Raw genomic sequence first — 6,703 nt, forward strand, 5'->3', positions numbered from 1 at the left:
TCTGCAGTGCTGCCCTTTCAGCCCTGGATCTCCATTTGCAGAATGAATTTACATAAGGTTAAGGGCAAGGTAACTCACATTGCTCCTTGCTGAAAACAAGCCGTGGCTTCCCCTTGCCCAAGGGATGTGCGCATCCCAGCTCCTGCAAGACGCTGAGATAGGCCTGCCTTGGTCAGGGGCTCCAAGCAGGGAGGCTATGGATGGCCGCCTCCGAGCAGGGAGGCTATGGACGGCGGCGTCTCCGCTGCAGGGCCAAATTACACACATTGCTGCCCACTCCTTCCACTCTTTCCCGTCCCTCTTCCCTCTTGGTGCTTGGGATCTGGAGGCAGGCTTGGACTATTGGAGCCAGACCTTCCCAAATCGAGGAACCAAAGCGTGTTCTAGAAGGATAGTCACATGCCAGGGTGGGCACATTCCTTTACAGCCTTCAGAGCAACCCTGCCGGAGCCATGGAGCACAGCTGGAGTTGGCTGGCGCAGGACACGAGACCTGCCTTCCTGAGCGCCCTCTATCCTTCCCCAGTTCTCTCCTCCCCCAGGACTCCTCCACAGGCTAGAACGCCAAGCTCTCCCAGGTGGGGCCCCCTGCCTCCCAAGCCTACTCCAGCCACCTTCTCTTACATTTCCCTCGGTGTCCTTTGATTTCATCCATAACTAACCCCTCCCTGAAGTTAGGCACCGGCTGTTTATCAACAGTCTTCTCCGGAACGCGACGGCGGAAGGCAGGATGCTGTCTGCCTGGCCTCTGTGGAGATCAGGTCCCACTCAGGGCAGAAGAGCCTACCTCAGTGCTCTCCTCTCTGTCTCCTCTCAGTGTCTTATTTGGAGTTCTATTGATTTTTGTACCATGCGAATCCCTATATAAAATAATCACCCACATATTTTAAAGTTAGTTGAAGAAAAATTGTGAAAACATCTATCTAAATAATTTGATGTGTCACTGAGTTTTCTCCAAAATTGCTCCATCTTTCCTTTGCTTTGATGAGGACAGTCTGGTTTGAAAGTGCTCATAGATAATATTTTAATTACAACTAGCTGAAAACAAGCTTACCATCCCACTTAAAAAACTGAAGAGGAAAATATGGAAAAGATGATTTAGAAATGAAGCAGGGATAAATATTAGAAGAGGAAATGGAGGTGTAATTATATTACATATTTAATGTTGCTAAAGATCCAAGAAAAACAACTTCTATGAATATTCATAGTATATTTTTATTCTAAAATATTTTATGTCATTATAGCAATGCTACGTATTTATTTACTGAGGCCCCTTTACTTTTCAGAAAATGTTATATTTGTTTTAGTTATTTAAGGAAAAAAGAAAAGATGTAAGAATACACCTAAGTATAAGTGGCAGTGTTTTATAAACTGCTAGTTTTATTTATTTCAAAGATTTTGTAGTATTTTCCAAACTACTACCAAAACTTGTACCCACTCTCTAGATCATATATAAAGAATAATAAACTTTAGGGTATAGGACATTTAGTCCTACAGGGTAGATTATGGCACTGGGAGAAGTTGGATCTACTGCACTTCTGAACCCAGCTCCCAGGCAGGGAACCATTTGTAAGTACATCTTATTGGCTGCACAGCTTTGACTCAGTCTGCTCTATTGAGAACTTACTAATGACAAGGTGATGACTGCACTGATTTTTTTACCCATAGAAAGATAATTTACCAAGAAATCTTCTTTTCCTTGCAAACAGTGTTTTTTTCCTAGATCGCAGTCAAAGCCCCAGGGAATGTTTTGTGAGTGCCGTGGAAGAGTGGGGCCGGTGGGTGTCGGGCATAGGCTATGTTTTGCCATTTTTCAGTTTCCTGACTCTCAGCTCCAAATTTATCCTTCATTACCTGATCTGTGAAGATGCAGGGGAGCCTCTTTCATATTTTTTTTGCCACTGATCTGATGTTAAGGATTGCCAGTAGAAGGTGCTGGAGAGGCATTACAGATAGTAGGGGTTTTCCTTCCTGGCTCCCAGGGCATCTGCCATGCTCCTGGAGAGCACGCATTTTTCTTTACTGCTCAGCAGTGTGGTTTCTCCAGTGTCAGGTGCATGCAGGGTACAGGCAGCTCTCTCCAGCATATTGCTGCCGTGCTTTCTGCAGCTCCTGATTTGGACAGCACTAGCATGGCCAGGGACAGCAGACAGCACAGGACTGTGCCTCGGCCCAGGTCCTGCTCTTTGCACCCTCTCCTTAGCCCCACCCACAGGCACACTGAAGCTCCTTAAGGTTGGCCATTCGGCAGGCTGTACCTTTGTCCGTGCAAGGGCCCACAGCTGCTCTGACCTAAGCTGTGCGCAGAGGGGCACTGGGTCCCTGCAGAGGATGGTCCACCACCTGCCAGCATCCCCTGCCTGTGTCCTGCAGGTGTGTTTCCTGTGGCCCTCTCAACATGGACAATGACGTAGACACGACAGGTTTTTGGTCTCACACCTGCAGTGTGCCCTGCTCTCTCTGCCTGCCTGTTGGCCTCAGTTTGCTGGTGCCACAGAATGATGTTTTCACTTGTCCAGCCAACGTGGGCCAGCTGTGTCCTGGGAAGCCCAGCAAAATTCTCCACTATCCAGTAGGTGCAGCCATACTTTCTTCAGAGGTCTAAGCCCCCTCTAGCTGTGTCCTTCCTTGGGTGCTCACCCATAGCTCTGGTGCCCTGTAGAGCTCTTTCTGTCTCAATAGTTATTCTCTTGTCCTGTTTCTTAAGAAATAGCATCATATTTCTTTGTAGTTAACCTCCCTTGTTTAAATTGTGTTGTGGTCTGCATCTCCTGATTAGACCCAAACTGATATGTACATGTCAAGAAACTATTTTTGTTATAAATTTTCAGATGATTTAGGCAAACATATACCTTGATCCAGATTATTTGACAGAAATGTGCACAATGCACATGTTTTGAATTTGGGTGAAGGAGCTGGACACAGCCCCAGAGAGCATTGCCCCTGCCGCGTGCACTGTGCACCACCCAAGGGAGCAGTTGCCCCAACAGCCTGGGAAGCTCTGGGCACAGCCCCCTCCCTGCTGACCCAGTGCTGAACATCTACTCTCCTTCTCAAGGCTGTTAGGGTTTGGGGCATCACCCCTCATGTGCCTGTGCTCTCATGTAGAGCCAGATGCAGGGCCTCCTCACCCATTGGCACCCATGCTCTGGCCCCACGCTGCATGGCCCATCCGTTTTCTTACCTAATAGCTGGCCACATGCATGTCCAAACCTGTCCTCAGAACCCCTGGAGCTCTGTCTCTGTGATTGCCAGCAGTGTTGTCATATTTACGTTTTTCATCTTCCTCTAATGCCTACTGAGTGCCAGCTGTGTGCCCCAGAGGTGCTAAGCCTCTAACATGGATTAGTTCATTAAGCCTCGAAAGCCCCCTACATGATTGATTCTACTTTTATCCTCATTTTATGATAAGGTCACAAAAGCTTTGAGAGGCTCAGGCTAATGCCTTCATTCTAGACCTGCTGTGTCCAGTACTGCAGCCACTAGTCACATGGCTATTTTAACTTAATTAAAATTAAATAAAATGAAATGTTCAGATTCTGAATTATAATTGCCTCCCTCCAAGTGCTCAGTAGCCACATGCAACTAGTGGCTACCATACTGGTCACTGCAGGAACAGAACGTTTCCATCATTGTCGAAGTTCTGATGGATAGGGCTGTTCCAGACCACTACTTCTTGAGCTATCTGTGGTGAAGAACCTGTTATTTTTCTCCTTTCAACTTTATTTTCAACACATTCCATATGGACACTTTTGTGATATGTAATAAAAAATAAACTACTGAGGGAGAGATGTGAACAGTGGTAGCTAAGCTGACAGGAAAAGATGGCAGCCCCAGAGCTGTGGCTCCCCTGTGGCTGCCCGGACAACCTCCTGAGCTGACTCCCTCACCACAGCCTCCTGGTCTGGCTCCAGAGATGGTGTCTCCCAGTAACAGACTTTGTAAAAACAAGTGGTTCAATTCCTTATTTGTCTTGAAAGTGACTCAAGACAAGACATCCCCTCTAGAATCTCCTAGGGACCTTTCACAGTGTGAGGCACTGGGGAGATGCCTCTCTCCCTCCTTCAATCGTCCTGTGGGGTGAACATCCCATATGGCCCTTGGGAACTGGTCTCTTTAAGTCATTACTGAAGCATCATCTGTTCTTGTCCTCCTGTGTCTTCCAGTTTGCTGGATATTCCACTCCTTGCAGCATAGGTGTGTGGGAATAATTTTATAAACTCAGTCAGTTGCCATTCCAGAAAAACCCTTGCAAAGCTGTCTCCGGTTCCATAGTTTCTGACACACTGTGCAGCTCTAAATTTCCTGGGGTTTTATGCCTTCCTAGTACTGTTCCCTGGGAAACCGGGTAAAGATAACTTCCACTCTAAGGTCTCCCAAATATGTCTTGAAATTTTCTGTCCCTTAGGGGCCCTGCCCCAAATCAGGCCACAGGATCCTTTTGTTATGAACTAGTCCTCTATGTCTGGACATGGTTTGCTTGTCTTCTGAACAAAGGACATTGAGATCATCAATGGATGATCCAGGATGTTTGCATAGCAGATAGTCTTGGCAGTAGAAAGACAACGACTCCCTCTGCAGAGATTTGGAAAATCTCTCCTTGGAGAAATCCCAGTGTAATAAAGATAATGTCTCTTCTAGAGAGAAAGAGGACCAAGTTTGCTAGCAGCCCCTACAGAAGACCAGGATCTCCTGCCCCTGGAGTTCCTTGGCTTTGACACAGATTCCCTGTGGGCATAGCATTCTCTTGGGCCACGTCATACCCACAGGACTCAAGGAGAAAGCGGACCCAATGTAAGCATGAGGCTCATGCCGCCTACGCTTTGGGGACAACAAACGGTCTAAATCCACGTGTAGATTGTGGCCAGCTGACCCAGTGGGTGTGGTAGCTGCTGTCATGTAGGAGCTCCTTGACTGTTCGGTGGTCTTTCTGGCCCTGCCGACCTGTGCACTCTCACCACCACCCCTCCCTCTTTCCCTTTCTCTCTCACTTCTATTTCATGATGAGTTTATCCATGATGGTCTATCAGCCTTTGATTCATTCAGCAAAAATTGTCGAGAACCACTGTGGGTCCAGCAGAGCCCCAGGTGTGGGGATATATTAGTGAGCAGCCCATTTATTATTCCTTCTTTCACAGAACTACGTTCTAGGTTGAATGGTGTGGGGGTGGAGTGCTGTGGAGATGGCAGTAAACCAGCAAGTACTAATAAAATATCAGCACAAGTGCTATGCAGAGGATTCAACCCCCATGGAGAAACGAGGACAGTACTATTTGGCTATTTAGTCTGATGGCCATGCAAGGTCATTGGGCAGGTGACATCAGGTTGAGATTTCAATGAAATAAGAAGGAATCAGCTGTGCAAGGAGTTGAGAAAGAAGTTCAGGAAGACAAGATGTCTAGAGAAAATGCCCTGAAGGAGAATCAAGCTTGGCAAGCCTCATAGAGGCTGGAGTTCAAGGTGGAGGGGTAAGAGGAGGCAGAGGAGGTGCATTGCAGATCATAAACGGCACAAAGAGCCAGGACGGGAGTTCAGCCTCCTTTCTTTGTGTGACAAGAGATCATGGAAAAGTTGGAAGCAGGAAAGAAGTGATTTGATTTAGGGTTTTAAAGGATCATTCTGGACTTGCACAATGGACATTATAAGGGAGACTTGGGATGAGAGCAAGGATGTGCTTTTAAAGTAGAGTTGACAGGATGTACTGATAGGTGTGTGGTAAGTTTAAGAAAGGGGAAAAAAGCATCTGCTAGAGTTTTGCCGGGAAACACTGGGAGGAATAGCTGGGATGCTGTGGCCCGGCAGACAAGGCCCTGTGCCATCTGCAGCTGACTGTTCTCCAGCCTCCTGCACACTGTTGATTTTCCCGGCTATGAAGCACTGGCCCCAGCGTGCCAGATTTCTGCTCCTGCAACTCTGCATCCTCTGACTCAGCATGCTTGCACATTGGAAGCCTCTGCCTGGAGCCAAATCCTGATCCATAGTCTCTAGTCTAGGTTCCCTCTTCTCACCCAGTCTTCGATCACGGCACAGTCTGTCTAACTCATAGCTGCTGTTCCCTTCTGTAATGGTTGGTTAGCTCATTTATTTCTTCTTCATCTCAGTCCCCAGCCAGAAGGGGAGGAGTCTTCTGTCTTTTGTTCACTCAAGCGTGCTCAGCATCTGACTACCGCAGACACATGGTAGGTTCACAATGACTGCATTTTGAATGACAAGTTGCAGTATTATCATGAAGGCTTACATTTTGAACAAAGTCAATATTGTGTTTGTGTGTGTGTGTGTGTGTGTGTGTGTGTGTGATAGGGTCTCATTGTGCTGCTCAGGTTGGAGGGCGGAGATGTGATCATATCTCACTGTAACCTTGAGTTCTTGGTCTAAAGTAATCCTTCTGCCTCAGCCTCCTGAGAGCTAGGACTACAGATGTGCACCACCACACCCAGCTAATGTTTTTAAATTTTTTGTAGAGGCAGGGTTCCACTATGTTGCCCAGGCTAGTCTTGAATTCCTGGCCTCAAGTGATCCTCCTGCCTTGGCCTCCCAATGTGATGGGATTATAGGCATGAGCCACCTTGCCTGGCCAAATTTTTATTATTATAATAGATACAGTCATGGATATTTCCTTTTTTTTTTTTTTGCAATTTTATAACTTTATCTGATGTATTTGATGATCAGCGATTAGTTCTCATCCACATTGATTGTCTACAGAT

This window comes from Pongo pygmaeus, chromosome 6 (genome assembly GCF_028885625.2).
Source record: "Pongo pygmaeus isolate AG05252 chromosome 6, NHGRI_mPonPyg2-v2.0_pri, whole genome shotgun sequence".
Lineage (NCBI taxonomy): Eukaryota > Metazoa > Chordata > Mammalia > Primates > Hominidae > Pongo > Pongo pygmaeus.